General features: G+C 45.1%; 2 non-coding genes and 19 pseudogenes across 2 annotated transcripts; all 21 read right to left on the minus strand.

Annotated features, from left to right (window-relative positions):
• Positions 1–466: 466 nt before the first annotated feature.
• Positions 467–585, minus strand: LOC148252227 (5S ribosomal RNA; annotated as a pseudogene).
• Positions 586–816: 231 nt separating this feature from the next.
• Positions 817–937, minus strand: LOC148252228 (5S ribosomal RNA; annotated as a pseudogene).
• A 201-nt stretch (positions 938–1,138) lies between these two features.
• Positions 1,139–1,257, minus strand: LOC148252229 (5S ribosomal RNA; annotated as a pseudogene).
• A 562-nt stretch (positions 1,258–1,819) lies between these two features.
• Positions 1,820–1,938, minus strand: LOC148252230 (5S ribosomal RNA; annotated as a pseudogene).
• Positions 1,939–3,140: 1,202 nt separating this feature from the next.
• LOC148252231 (5S ribosomal RNA) lies at positions 3,141–3,259 on the minus strand (annotated as a pseudogene).
• Positions 3,260–3,789: 530 nt separating this feature from the next.
• Positions 3,790–3,908, minus strand: LOC148252232 (5S ribosomal RNA). The gene has a single exon (XR_015814458.1). It is a non-coding gene; the product is annotated as a 5S ribosomal RNA (ribosomal RNA).
• A 560-nt stretch (positions 3,909–4,468) lies between these two features.
• Positions 4,469–4,587, minus strand: LOC148252233 (5S ribosomal RNA; annotated as a pseudogene).
• Positions 4,588–4,817: 230 nt separating this feature from the next.
• Positions 4,818–4,938, minus strand: LOC148252234 (5S ribosomal RNA; annotated as a pseudogene).
• Positions 4,939–5,498: 560 nt separating this feature from the next.
• On the minus strand, positions 5,499–5,617 carry LOC148252235 (5S ribosomal RNA; annotated as a pseudogene).
• Positions 5,618–5,823: 206 nt separating this feature from the next.
• LOC148252236 (5S ribosomal RNA) lies at positions 5,824–5,942 on the minus strand (annotated as a pseudogene).
• Positions 5,943–7,507: 1,565 nt separating this feature from the next.
• Positions 7,508–7,626, minus strand: LOC148252237 (5S ribosomal RNA). The gene has a single exon (XR_015816001.1). It is a non-coding gene; the product is annotated as a 5S ribosomal RNA (ribosomal RNA).
• A 558-nt stretch (positions 7,627–8,184) lies between these two features.
• Positions 8,185–8,303, minus strand: LOC148252238 (5S ribosomal RNA; annotated as a pseudogene).
• Positions 8,304–8,863: 560 nt separating this feature from the next.
• Positions 8,864–8,982, minus strand: LOC148252239 (5S ribosomal RNA; annotated as a pseudogene).
• A 202-nt stretch (positions 8,983–9,184) lies between these two features.
• Positions 9,185–9,302, minus strand: LOC148252240 (5S ribosomal RNA; annotated as a pseudogene).
• A 203-nt stretch (positions 9,303–9,505) lies between these two features.
• LOC148252241 (5S ribosomal RNA) lies at positions 9,506–9,624 on the minus strand (annotated as a pseudogene).
• Positions 9,625–9,826: 202 nt separating this feature from the next.
• Positions 9,827–9,944, minus strand: LOC148252242 (5S ribosomal RNA; annotated as a pseudogene).
• A 203-nt stretch (positions 9,945–10,147) lies between these two features.
• On the minus strand, positions 10,148–10,266 carry LOC148252243 (5S ribosomal RNA; annotated as a pseudogene).
• A 556-nt stretch (positions 10,267–10,822) lies between these two features.
• On the minus strand, positions 10,823–10,941 carry LOC148252244 (5S ribosomal RNA; annotated as a pseudogene).
• Positions 10,942–11,781: 840 nt separating this feature from the next.
• On the minus strand, positions 11,782–11,900 carry LOC148252245 (5S ribosomal RNA; annotated as a pseudogene).
• A 205-nt stretch (positions 11,901–12,105) lies between these two features.
• LOC148252246 (5S ribosomal RNA) lies at positions 12,106–12,224 on the minus strand (annotated as a pseudogene).
• An 886-nt stretch (positions 12,225–13,110) lies between these two features.
• On the minus strand, positions 13,111–13,229 carry LOC148252247 (5S ribosomal RNA; annotated as a pseudogene).
• Between the last annotated feature and the right edge of the window lie 10 nt (positions 13,230–13,239).

Consider the following 13,239-nt stretch of genomic DNA (forward strand, 5'->3'; position numbering starts at 1 on the left):
CGTTCTCGTTCTAGTATCAAGTAAAATACCACGGAACCGTGACTCACATTTGCGAATAAACCTGCGGACAATAATTCAAGTCGTGCGTAACTACGAAAGAATCATCTGCAAATAAATGGTTGCAACACGAAGACTTTTCAAGAAAATTGGTGAAATACAAGGACTTCGCAGGAGGTAACCCATCCTAGTACTACTCTCGCCCAAGCACCCTTACCTGCGGAGTTCTGATAGAATCTGTTGCATTAGTGCTGGTATGATCGCTCATGTTTCATTCTGCGCTGCAAATACATACACGCTTTCTCCTTCAATCCCCCGTCATTTGTTTCCTTGTGCGTGCACTCTGCATCTCTCCTTCTCGTTCTAATATCAAGTAAAATTACCCGGCACCATGACTCACCTTTACGAATGAACCAGCGGTTCTTAATTCCATTCCCGCGTAACATCAAACGACCCATCCAAAAAAAAATTGGTGCGACACGAGGACTTCCCAGGAGGTCACCCATCCGAGTACTACTCTCGCCCAAGCACACTTAACTGCAGAGTTCTGATGGGATCCGGTGCATTAGTGTTGGTATGATCGTACCTGTTTAATTTCGCACTGCAATACATACAATCATCTCCTTTCTTTCCCCTCCCATCATTTGTTTCCTTGTGCGTGCGCACTGCGCCTCCCGTTCTCGGTCTAATATCAAGTAAAATGCCACGGAACCGTGACTCACATTTGCGAATAAACCTGCGGACAATAATTCAAGTCGTGCGTAACTACGAAAGAATCATCTGCAAATAAATGGTTGCAACACGAGGACTTTTCAAGAAAATGGGTGAAATACAAGGACTTCGCAGGAGGTAACCCATCCTAGTACTACTCTCGCCCAAGCACCCTTACCTGCGGAGTTCTGATAGAATCCGTTGCATTAGTGCTGGTATGATCGCTCATGTTTCATTCTGCGCTGCAAATACATACACGCTTTCTCCTTCCATCCCTCGTCATTTGTTTCCTTGTGCGTGCACTCTGCATCTCTCCTTCTCGTTCTAATATCAAGTAAAATTACCCGGCACCGTGACTCACCTTTGCGAATGAACCAGCAGTTCATAATTCCATTCGCGCGTAACGTCAAACGACCCATCCGAAAAAAAATGGGTGCAACACGAGGACTTCCCAGGAGGTCACCTATCCGAGTACTACTCTCGCCCAAACATGCTTAGCTGCGGAGTTCTGATGGGATCCGGTGCATTAGTGCTGGTATGATCGCACCTGTTTAATTTCGCGCTGCAAATACATACACTCCTTCTCCTTCCTTTGCCGCTCCCCTCATTTGTTTTCTTGTGCGTGCGCACTGCACCTCTCGTTCTCGTTCTAATATCAAGTAAAATGCCACGGCGCCAAGACTCACATTTGCGAATAAACCTGCGGACCATAATTTAAGTCGCGTGTAACGTCGAAAGAATCATCTACAAAAAAAATGAGTGCAACACGAGGACTTCCCAAGAAAATGGGTGAAATATAAGGACTTCGCAGTAGGTAAGCCATTTTAGTACTATTCTCGCCCAAGCACCCTTAACTTGCGGAGTTCTGATAGAATCCGTTGCATTAATTCTGGTATGATCGCTCATGTTTCATTCTGCGCTGCAAATACAAACACTCTTTCTCCTTCCATCCCCCCTCCCATCATTTGTTTCCTTGTGCGTGCACTCTGCATCTCTCCTTCTCGTTCTAATATCAAGTAAAATGCCCCGGCACCGTGACTCACTTTGCAAATGAACCAGCGGTTCATAATTCCATTCGTGCGTAACGTCGAACTATCCATTCGAAAAATAATGGGTACAACACGAGGACTTCCCAGGAGGTCACCAATCTAAGTACTACTCTCGCCCAAGCACACTTAACTGTGTATTTCTGATGGGATCTGGTGAATTAGTGCTGGTATGATCGTACCTGTTTTATTTCGCGCTGCAAATAAATACACTCCTCCTTTCTTCCCCCTCTCGTCATTTGTTTCCTGGTGCGTTCGCACTTCACCTCTCCTTCTCGTTCTAATATCAATTAAAATGCCCATGCGTCTTGACTCACTTTTGCGTATAAAACAGCGGACCATAGTTCTAGTCGCGCGTAACGTCGAACGACCCATTTGAAAAAAAAAATGGGTGCAACACGAGAACTTCCAAGGAGATAACCCATCCTTATAATACTTTCGCCAAAGCACACTTAAGTGCGGAGTACTGATAGGATCCGGTGCATTTGTGCTGGTATGATCGCACCTGTTTAATTTTGTGCTGAAATTACATACACTCCTTCTCCTTCCCTTCCCCCCTCCCATCATTTGTTTCCTTGTGCGTTCAAACTACACCTCTCTTTCTCGTTCTAATATCGATTAAAATGCCCTTGCTTGACTCATATTTGTGTATAAACCAGCTGACCAGAGTTCCAGTCGCGCGTAACGTCGAATGACCCGTCTGAAAAAAAAATTGGTGCGACACGAGGATTTCCCAGGAGGTCACCCATCCGAGAACTACTCTCGCCCAAGCACACTTAACTACGTAGTTCTAATGAGATCGAGCGCAATGGTGCTGGTATGATCGAACTATTTAATTTTGCGCTGCAAATTCATACAATCCTTCCCCTTTCTTCCGCCTCCCGTAATTTGTTTCCTTGTGCGTGCACACTGCACCTCCCGTTCTCGTTCTAATATCAAGTAAAATGTCACAGTGTCGTGACTCACATTTGCGAATAAACTTGCAGACCATAATTAAAGTCGCGCGAAGCGTCGAAAGAATCATCTGTAAAAAAATGGGTGCAACAAGAGGACTTCACAATAAAATGGGTGAAAAATAAGGACTTCGCAGGAGGTTACCCATCCTAGTACTACTCTCGCCAAGCACCCTTAACTGCAGAGTTCTGATAGAATCCGTTGCATTAGTGCTTGTATGATCGCTCATGTTTTATTCTGCGCTGCAAATACATACTCTTTCTCCTTCCATCCCCCCTCCCGTCATTTGTTTCCTTGTGCGTGCACTCTACATCTCTCTTTCTCGTTCTAATATCAAGTAAAATACCCCGGCACCGTGACTCGCTTTTGCGAATGAACCAGCAGTTCATAAATCCATTCGCGCGTAACGTCGAACGACCCATCCAAAAAAAATGGGTGCAACACGAGGACTTCCCAGGAGGTCACCCATCCGAGTACTACTCTTGCCCAAACACACTTAACTGCGGAGTTCTGATGGGACCCGGTGCATTAATGCTGGTATGATCGTATCTGTTTCATTTCGCGCTGTAAATAAATACAGTCCTTCTCCTTTCTTCCCCCTCCCGTCATTTGTTTCCTGGTGCGTTCACACTTCACCTCTCCTTCTCGTTCTAATATTAATTAAAATAACCCTGCGTCTTGACTCACATTTGCGTATAAACTAGCGGAACATAGTTCCAGTCGCACGTAACGTCGAACGATCCATCTGAAAAAAAACGGGTACTACACGAGAACTTCTCAGGAGTTAACCCATCCTTGTACTACTTTCGCCAAAGCACACTTAACTGCAGAGTACTGATGGGATTCGGTGCATTTGTGCTGGTATGATCGCACCTGTTTCATTTTGTGTTGAAAATACATACACTATTTCTCCTTCCCTTCCCGCTCCCATCATTTGTTTCCTTGTCCGCTCACACTACACCTCTCATTCTCGTTCTAATATCGATTAAAATGCCCCTTCTTCTTGACTCACATTTGCGTATAAACCAGCTGACCATAGTTCAAGTCGCGCGTAACGTCGAACGATCCGTCTGAAAAAAAATTGGTGCGACACGAGGACTTCCCAGGAGGTCACCCATCTGAGTACTACTCTCGCCCAAACACACTTAACTGCAGAGTTCTGATGGGATCCAGTGCATTTGTGTTGGTATGATCGCACCTATTTAATTTCGCGCTGCAAATACATACACTACTTCTCCTTTCTTCCCCCTCTCGTCATTTGTTTCCTTGTGCATGCGCACTGCACCTCCCGTTCTTGTTCTAATATCACGTAAAATACCATGGCGCCGTGACTCACATTTGCGAATAAACCTGCAGATCATAATTCAAGTCGCGCGTAATGTCGAAAGAATCATCTGCAAAAAAATTGGTCCAACATGAGGACTTCCCAAGAAAATGGGTGAAATATAAGGACTTCGCAGGAGGTCAGCCATCCTAGTACTATTCTCGCACAAGCACCCTTAACTTGCGGAGTTCTGATAGAATCTGTTGCATTAGTGCTGGTATAATCGCTCATGTTTCATTTTGCGCTGCAAATACATACACTTTTTCTTCTTCCATCCCCCCTCCCGTCATTTGTTTCCTTGTGCGTGCACACTGTATCTCTCCTTCTCGTTCTAATATCAAATAAAATGCCCCGGTACCGTGACTCACCTTTGTGAACGAACCAGCGGTCCATAATTCCATTCACGCGTAATGTCGAACGACCCATCCGAAAAAAATGGGCGCAACAAGAGGATTTCCCAGGAGGTCACCCATCCGAGTACTACTCTCGCCCAAGCACAATTAACTACGGAGTTCTGATGGGATCCGGTGCATTAGTGCTGGTATGATCACACTTGTTTCATTTTGCGATGCAAATACATTCACCCCTTATCCTTTTTTCCACCTCCCGTCATTTGTTTCCTTGTGCGTGCGCACTGCACGTCCCGTTCTCATTCTAATATAAGTAAAATGCCACAGCACTGTGACTCAAATTTGCGAATAAACCTGCGGACCATAATTTAAGTCCCGCGTAACATCGAAAAATCATCTGCAAAAAAATAGGTGCAACACGAGGCTTCCCAAGAAAATGAGTGAAATATAAGGACTTCGCAGGAGATCACCCATCCTAGTTCTACTCTCGCCCAAGCACCCTTAACTGCGGAGTTCTGATGGAATCCGGTGCATTAGTGCTGGTATGATCGCTCATGTTTCATTCTGCGCTACAAATACATAAACTCTATCTCCTTCTATACCCCCTCCCGTCATTTGTTTCCTTGTGCGTCCACTCTGCATCTCCCGTTCTCGTTCTAATATCAAGTAAAATGCAACGGCATTGTGACTCACATTTGCGAATAAACCTGTGGACAATAATCAAGTTGCATGTAACGTCGAAAGAATCATCTGCAAAAATATGGGTGCAACACGAGGGCTTCCCAAGAAAATGGGTGAAATATAAGGACTTCGCAGGAGGTCACCCATCCTAGCACTACTCTCGCCCAAGCACCCTTAACTTCGGAGTTCTGATAGAATCTGTTGCATTAATGCTGGTATGATCGCTCATGTTTCATTCTGCGCTGCAAATACATACACTCTTTCTCCTTCCATCCCCCCTCCCGTCAATTGTTTTCTTGTGCGTGCACTCTGCATCTCTCGTTCTCGTTCTACTATCAAGTAAAATGCCCCGGCACCGTGACTAACCTTTGCGAATGAACAAACGGTTCATAATTCCATTCGCGCGTAATGTCGAACGACCCATCCGAAAAAAAATAGGTGCAACACGAGGACTTCCCAAGAGGTCACCCATCCAAGCACTACTCTCACCCAAGCACACTTAACTACAGAATTCTGATGAGATCTGGTACATTAGTGCTGGTATTATCGCACCTGCTTCATTTTGCGCTGCAAATACATACACTCCTTCTCCTTTCTTCCCCCTCCCGTCATTTGTTTCCTGGTGCGTTCACACTTCACCTTTCATTCTCGTTCTAATATTAATTAAAATGCCCCTGCGTCTTGACTCACATTTGCGTATAAACCAGCGGACCACAGTTCCAGTCGCACGTAACGTCGAACGACCCATATGAAAAAAAAATAAGTGCAAGAGGAGAACTTCCCAGGAGGTGACCCATCATTGTACTACTTTCGTCAAAGCACACTTAACTGCGGAGTTCTGATGGGATCCGGTGCATTTGTGCTGGTATGATCACACCTGTTTCATTTCATGCTGAAAATACATACACTCCTTCTCATTCCCTCCCCCCTCCCATCATTTGTTTCTTTGTGCGTACACACTGCACCACTCATTCTCGTTCTAATATCGATTAAAATGCCCCTACTTCTTTACTCACATTTGCGTATAATCCAGCGGACCATAGTTCTAATTGCGCGAAACATCGAACGACCCATCTGGAAAAAAATTCGTGCGACACGAGGACTTTCCAGGAGGTCACCCATCCGAGTACTACTCTCGCCCAAGCAAACTTAACTGCGGAGTTCTGATGGGAGTTGGTGCATTAGTGCTAGTATGATCATACCTGTTTAATTTTGCACTGCAAATACATACACTCCTTCTCCTTTCTTCCCCTTCTCGTCATTTGTCTCCTTGTGTGTGCGCACTACACCTCCCGTTCTCGTTCTAATATCAAGTAAAATGCCACGGCGCCGTGACTTACATTTTCAAATAAAACTGCGGACCATAATTCAACTCACGAGTAATGTAGAAAAAATTATCTGTAAAAAAATGGGTGCAACACGAGGACTTCAAAAGAAAATGGGTGAAATATAAGGACTTCGCAGGAGGTCAGCCATTTTAGTACTATTCTCGCCCAAGCACCCTTAACTTGCAGAGTTCTGATAGAATCCGTTGCATTAGTGCTGGTATGATCACTCATGTTCAATTCTGTGCTGCAAATACATACACTCTTTCTCCTTTCATCCCCCCTCCCGTCATTTGTTTCCTTGTGCGTGCACTCTACATCTCTCCTTCTCGTTCTAATATCAAGTAAAATGCCCCGGCACCATGACTCACCTTTGCGAATGAACCAGCGGTTCATAATTCCATTCGCGCATAACGTCGAACGACCCATCCAAAAAAAATGCGTGCAACACGAGGACTTCCCAGGAGGTCACGCATCCGAGTACTACTCCCTCCCAAGCACACTTAACTGCGGAGTTCTGATGGGATTCGGTGCATTAGTGTTGGTATGCTTCCACCTGATTAATTTTGCGCTGCAAATACATTCACTCATTCTCCTTTCTTTCCCCTTCCGTCATTTGTTTCCTTATGTGTGCGCACTGCATTTCCCGTTCTCGATCAAATATCAAGTAAAATGCCACGGCGCCGTGACTCACATTTGCGAATAAACTTGTGGACCATAATTCAAGTCGCGTGCAACGTCGAAAGAATCATCTTTAAAAAAATGGGTGCAACACGAGAACTTCCCAAGAAAATGGGTGAAATATAAGGATTTCGCAAGAGATCACCCATTCTAGTACTATTCTCGAACAAGCACCCTTAACTTGCGGAGTTCTGATAGAATCCGTTGCATTAGTGCTGGTATGATCGCTCATGTTTCATTCTGCGTTGCAAATACATACACTATTTCTCCTTCCATCCCCCCTCGCGTCATTTGTTTCCTTGTGCGTGCACTCTGCATCTCTCCTTCTCGTTCTAATATAAAGTAAAATGCCCTGGCACCGTGACTCACCTTTGCGAATGAACCAGCGGTTCATAATTCCATTCGTGCGTAACATCGAAAGACCCATCCGAAAAAAAATGAGTGCAACACGAGGACTTCCCAAGAGGTCACCCATCCGAGTACTACTCTCGCCCAAGCACGCTTAACTGCGGAGTTCTGATGGGATCCGGTACATTAGTGCTGGTATGATCGCACCTGATTAATTTCGCATTGCAAGTACATACACTCCTTCTCCTTTCTTCTCCCTCCCGTCATTTGTTTTCTTGTGTGTGCACACTGCACCTCCCGTTCTCGTTCAAATATCAAGTAAAATGCAACGGCGCCGTGACTCACATTTGCGAATAAACCTGCGGATCATAATTCAAGTCGCGTGTAATGTCGAAAGAATCATCTGCAAAAAAATGGGCGCAACACGAGGACTTCCCAAGAAAATGGGTGAAATATAAGGACTTCGCAGGAGGTTACCCATCCTAGTACTACTCTTGCCCAAGCACCCATAACTTGCAGAGTTTCGATAGAATCCGTTCCATTAGTTCTGGTATGATCGCTCATGTTTCATTCTACGCTGCAAATACATACACGTTTTCTCCTTCCATCCCCCCTCCCGTCATTTGTTTCCTTGCGCGTGCACTCTACATCTCCTTCTTGTTCTAATATAAGGTAAAATGCCCGGCACCGTGACTCACCTTTGCAAATGAACCATCGTTTCATAATTCGATTCGTGCGCAACGTCGAAGGACCCATCCAAAAAAAAATGGGTGCAACACGAGGACTTCCCAGGAGGTCACCCATTCGAGAACTACTCTCGCCCAAGCACACTTAACTGCGGAGTTCTGATGGGATCCGGTGCATTAGTGCTGGTATGATTGCACCTGTTTAATTTCACGCTGCAAATACATTCACTCATTCTCCTTTCTTCCCCCTCCTGTCATTTTTTTCCTTGTGCGTGCGCACTGCACCTCCCGTTCTCGTTCAAATATCAAGTAAAATGTCACGGCGCCGTGACTCACATTTGCAAATAAACATGCGGACCATAATTCAAGCCACGCATAACGTCGAAAGAATCATCTGCAAAAAAATGGGTGCGACACGAGGACTTCCCAAAAAAATGGGTGAAATATAAGAACTTCGCAGGAGGTCACCCATCCTAGTACTACTCTCGCCTAAGCACCTTTAACTTGCAGAGTTTTGATAGAATCCGTTGCATTAGTTCTGGTATGATCGCTCCTGTTTCATTCTACGCTTGAAATACATACACTCTTTCTCTTCCATCCCCCATCCCGTCATTTGTTTCCTTGCGCGTGCACTCTGCATCTCTCCTTCTCGTTCTAATATAAAGTAAAATGCCTCGGCACCTTGACTCACATTTGTGAATGAACCAGCGGTTCATAATTCCATTCGTGCGTAACGTCGAACGACCCATCTGAAAAAAAATTAGTGCAACACGAGGACTTCCCAGGAGGTCACCCATCCGAGTGCTACTCTCGCCCAAGCACACTTCACTGCGGAGTTTTGTTGGGATCCGATGCATTAGTGCTGGTATGATCACACCTGTGTCATATCGTGCTGCAAATACATACACTCCTTCTTTCTTCCCCCTCTCGTCATTTGTTTCCTGGTGCGTTCACACTTCACCTCTCCTTCTCGTTCTAATATCAATTAAAATGCCCATGCGTCTTTACTCACATTTGCGTATAAACCAGCAGACCAGAGTTCCAAGCGCGCGTAACATCGAACGACCCATCTAAAAAAAAATTGGTGCAACACGAGAACTTCCCAGGAGGTAATCCATCCTTTACTACTTTCGCCAAAGAACACTTAACTGCGGAGTTCTGAAGGGATCCGGTGCAATTATGCTGGTATGATCGCACCAGTTTCATTTCGTGCTGAAAATACATACACTCCTCCTTCCCTCCCCCCTCCCATAATTTGTTTCCTTCTGCGTTCACACTGCACCTCTCCTTCTGGTTTTAATATCGATTAAAATGCTCCTGCTTCTTGACTCACATTTGTGAATGAACCAGCGGTTCATAATTCCATTCGTGCGTAACGTCGAACGATCCATCTGAAAAAAAATTAGTGCAACACGAGGACTTCCCAGGAGGTCACCCATCCGAGTGCTACTCTCGCCCAAGCACACTTCACTGCGGAGTTTTGTTGGGATCCGATGCATTAGTGCTGGTATGATCACACCTGTGTCATATCGTGCTGCAAATACATACACTCCTTCTTTCTTCCCCCTCCCGTCATTTGTTTCCTGGTGCGTTCACACTTCACCTCTCCTTCTCGTTCTAATATCAATTAAAATGCCCATGCGTCTTTACTCACATTTGCGTATAAACCAGCAGACCAGAGTTCCAAGCGCGCGTAACATCGAACGACCCATCTAAAAAAAAATTGGTGCAACACGAGAACTTCCCAAGAGGTAATCCATCCTTTACTACTTTCGCCAAAGAACACTTAACTGCGGAGTTCTAAAGGGATCCGGTGCAATTATGCTGGTATGATCGCACCAGTTTCATTTCGTGCTGAAAATACATACACTCCTCCTTCCCTCCCCCCTCCCATAATTTGTTTCCTTCTGCGTTCACACTGCACCTCTCCTTCTGGTTTTAATATCGATTAAAATGCTCCTGCTTCTTGACTCACATTTGCGTATAAACCAGCAGACCATAGTTCCAATCGCGCGTAACGTCGAACGACCCGTCTGAAAAAAAATTGTTGCGACACGAGAACTTCCCAGTAGGTCACCCATCCGAGTACTAGTCTCGTCCAAGCACACTTAACTGCGTAGTTCTGATGGGATCCCGTGCATTAGTGTTTGTATGATCGCACCTATTTAATTTTGCGCTGTAAATACATAAATTCCTTCTCTTTTCTTCCCCCTCCTGTCATTTGTTTCCTTGTACGCACTGCACCTCCCGTTCTCATTCAAATATCAAGTAAAATGCCACGGCGCCGTGACTCACATTTGCAAATAAACATGCAGACCATAATTCAAGTTGCGCGTAACGTCGAAAGAATCATCTCCAAAAAAATGGGTGCAACACGAGGACTTTCCAATAAAATAGGTGAAATATAAGGACTTCGCAGGAGGTCACACATCCTAGTACTACTCTCTCCCAAGCACCCTTAACTACGGAGTTATGATAGAATCCGTTGCATTAGTGCTGGTATGATCGCTCATTTTTTATTATGCACTGTAAATACATACACTATTTCTCCTTCCATCCACCCTCCCGTCATTTGTTTCCTTGTGCGTGCACTCTTCATCTCTCCTTCTCGTTCTAATATCAAGTAAAATGTCCCGGCACCGTGACTCACCTTTAAGAATGAACCAGCAGTTCATAATTCCATTCGTGCGTAACGTCGAACGAGCCATCCGAAAAATAATGGGTGCAACACGAGGACTTCCCAGGAAGACACCCATCCGAGTACTACTCTCGCCCAAGCACACTTAACTGCAAAGTTCTTAGTGGATCTGGTGCATTTGTGCTGGTATGATCGCACCTGTTTCATTTCGCACTGCAAATACATACACTCCTTCTCCTTTCTTCCCCCTCCCGTCATTTATTTCCTGGTGCGTTCACACTTCACCTCTCCTTCTCGTTCTAATATCGATTAAAATGCCCCTGCTTCTTGACTCACATTTGCTTATAAACCAACGGATCATAGTTCCAGTCGCGCATAACGTCGAACGACCCGTCTAAAAAAAATTTGTACGACACGAGGACTTCCCAGGAGGTCACCCATCCGAGTACTACTCTTGCCCAAACACAGTTAACTGTGGAGTTCTGATGGGATCATTGGTATGATCGTGCCTGTTTAATTTCGCGCTGCAAACACATAAACTCCTTCTCCTTTCTTCCCCTCTCGTCATTTGTTTCCTTGTGCGTGCGCACTGCACCTCCCGTTCTCGTTCTAATATCAAGCAAAATGCCACGGCGCCGTGACTCACATTTGCGAATAAACCTGCGGACCATAATTCAAGTCGCGCGTAACGTCGAAACAATCATCTGTAAAAAAATGGGTGCAACACGAGGACTTCGCAGGAGCTCACCCATCCTAGTACTACTCTCACCCAAACACCCTTAACTTGTGAAGTTCTGATAGAATCTGTTGTATTAGTTCTGGTATGATCGCTCATGTTTCATTCTGCACTGCAAATACATACACTCTTTCTCCTTCCATCCCCCCTCCCGTCATTTATTTCCTTGTACATGTACTCAGCATCTCTCTTTCTCGTTCTAATATCAAGTAAAATGCTCCAGCACCGTGACCCACCTTTGCGAATGAACCAAGGGTTCATAATTCCATTCGCGCTTATCGTCGAACAACCCATCCGAAAAAAAATGGTGCGACACGAGAACTTCCCAGGAGGTCACCAATCCGAGTACTACTCTCACCCAAGCACACTTAACTGCGAAGTTCTTAGTGGATCCGGTGCATTTGTGCTGGTATGATCGCACCTGTTTCATTTTGCACTACAAATACATACACTCCTTCTCCTTTCTTCCCCCTCCCGTCATTTGTTTTCTGGTGCGTTCACACTTCACCTCTCCTTCTCGTTCTAATATCGATTAAAATGCCCTTGCTTCTTGAATCACATTTGCTTATAAATCAGCGGATCATAGTTCCAGTCACGTGTATCATCGAACGACCCATCTGGAAAAAAATTTATGCGACACGAGGACTTCCCAGGTGGTCAGCCATCCGAGTACTACTCTCGCCAAAGCACACTTAACTGCAGAGTTCTGATGGGATCCGGTGCATTAGTGTTGGTATGATCGCACCTGTTTAATTTCGCGCTGCAAATACATACACTCCTTCTCCTTTCGTCCCCCTCCTGTCATTTGTTTCTTTGTGCGTGCGCACTGCACCTCCCGTTCTCGTTTAAATATCAAGTAAAATGCAATGGCTCCGTGACTCAATTTGCGAATAAACCTGCGGACAATAATTTAAGTCGCGCGCAACGTCAAAAGAATCATCTGCAAAAAATTGGGTGCAACACGAGAACTTTCCAAGAAAATGGGTGAAATATAAGGACTTCGCAGGAGGTCACCCATCCTAGTACTTTTCTCGCCCAAGCACCCTTAACTTGCGGAGTTCTGGTAGAATCCGTTGCATTAGTGCTGGCATGATCGCAAATGTTTCATTTCGCACTGCAAATACATACACTCCTTCTCATTTCTTCCCCCTCCCTTCATTTGTTACTTGGTGCGTTCTCACTTCACCTTTCCTTCTCGTTCTAATATCAATTAAAATGCCCCTGCGTCTTGACTCACATTTGCGCATAAACCAGCGTACCATAGTTCCAATCGCGCGTAATGTCGAACCACCCATCTGAAAAAAAAAATGGGTGCAACATGAGAACTTCCCAGGATGTAAACCATCCTTGTACTACTTTCGACAAAGCACACTTAACTGCGCAGTTCTGATGGGATCCGGTGAATTTGTGCTGGTATGATCGCACCTGTTTCATTTCGTGCTGAAAATACATATACTCCTTCTCCTTCCCTCCCCCCTCCCATCATTTGTTTTCTTGTGCATTCACACTGCACCTCTCCTTCTCGTTCTAATATCGATTAAAATGCCCCTGCTTCTTGACTCACATTTGAGTATAAACAAGCGGACAATAGTTCCAGTCGTGCGTAACGTCGAACGACCTGTCTAAAAAAAAATTGGCGCGATACGAGGACTTCCCAAGAGGTCACCCATCCAAGTACTACTCTCGACCAAGCACACTTAACTGCGTAGTTCTGATGGGATCTTGTGCATTAGTGCTGGTATGATCGCACCTGTTTAATTTC

This window comes from Carica papaya, chromosome 8 (genome assembly GCF_054855325.1).
Source record: "Carica papaya isolate Zhongbai chromosome 8, ASM5485532v1, whole genome shotgun sequence".
Taxonomy (NCBI): domain Eukaryota; kingdom Viridiplantae; phylum Streptophyta; class Magnoliopsida; order Brassicales; family Caricaceae; genus Carica; species Carica papaya.